The sequence below is a fragment of the Pinus tabuliformis genome, chromosome 9 (assembly GCF_031772625.1).
Source record: "Pinus tabuliformis cultivar Carrire ecotype Pingquan chromosome 9, CPIR1, whole genome shotgun sequence".
Classification (NCBI taxonomy): domain Eukaryota; kingdom Viridiplantae; phylum Streptophyta; class Pinopsida; order Pinales; family Pinaceae; genus Pinus; species Pinus tabuliformis.
Genome location: NC_142307.1, coordinates 1,552,384,286 through 1,552,385,527, shown reverse-complemented (window position 1 = coordinate 1,552,385,527; position 1,242 = coordinate 1,552,384,286). Strand labels below are relative to the sequence as shown.

The following is a 1,242-nucleotide window of genomic DNA, read 5'->3' as shown; positions in this document are numbered from 1 at the left end:
TCTCCGCCATTTTCAATAATTTGTAAGATGGGCGTGGAAAATTATCATGTTGTAGAGTTAGTTGGTGAAGGTTCTTTTGGAAAGGTGTTCAAAGGCAGGCGCAAGTACACAGGGCAGACAGTTGCTATGAAGTTTATCTTAAAGCATGGAAAGAATGAAAAAGACATTGACAATCTGAGGCAGGAAATTGAGATATTACGACAGCTGAAGCATGAAAATATCATAGAGATGCTAGATGCATTTGAAAGTCCACAGGAGTTTTGTGTTGTCACAGAATTTGCACAGGGTGAACTATTGGAGATTCTTGAAGATGACAAATGACTTCCTGAAGCACAAGTTCAGGCTATTGCTAAGCAACTGGCGTGGGCACTTCATTATCTCCATTCTCATCGTATTATACATCGTGATATGAAGCCTCAAAATATTCTTATTGGTGCTGGAGGTGTTGTCAAGCTTTGCGACTTTGGATTTGCAAGAGCTATGTCTTGCAATACAATGGTGCTTTGTTCAATCAAAGGGACCTCACTTTATATGGCTCCTGAACTAGTACGCGAACAACCATACAATCATACAACAGATCTATGGTCACTTGGTGTAATATTATACGAGCTTTTTGTTGGTCAACCTCCTTTTTATACGAATTCTGTCTATACGCTTATTAGGCACATTGTTAAGGACCCAGTTAAATATCCAAACAATATCAGCCCTAATTTCAAAAGTTTTGTGAAGGGTCTTTTGAACAAGGTTTCACAGAATAGATTGACTTGGCCTGCACTTTTGGAGCACCCATTTGTACAAGAGAGCCAAGCAGAGATAGAAGCTAGAGAAGCACGTGCTGCAACTGCTGCTGCAAGAGGATGTGATGCAGCTTGGAGGGGTGAAGTCAATATTGTGATTCCCTCACCTGCTCGAAACATAGCCAGTGCACGTAGCAGTAGTTCCATAGGAAAGACACAGACAGATGATGCTTCTGAAAAGTCACAGAAACTTCTGCAAATGACTTTGTGATACGGATCATTCCAACAGTATTATCCTTAAAAAGAACATTTCTGGATCAAGAAACTTTTGTGGAAGCATTATTATTACTTAAAGTTTGGGCTAGACAGAGAAATTCTATCAATGGACCTGATTGTTTGAATGGATTCATTATATCTATAATTTTAGCATACTTAAAAACAGAAGGAGGTGGAAAGCGCATCACAGGCCAAATGACAGGGTTTCAGGCCTTTCGTGTTGTCATAG

The 1,242-nt window shown here is 39.8% G+C and overlaps 1 pseudogene; it reads left to right on the top strand.

Moving 5' to 3' along the window:
- Nucleotides 1–408: 408 nt before the first annotated feature.
- On the top strand, nucleotides 409–1,008 carry LOC149154522 (serine/threonine-protein kinase TIO pseudogene; annotated as a pseudogene).
- The last annotated feature ends 234 nt before the right edge of the window (nucleotides 1,009–1,242 follow it).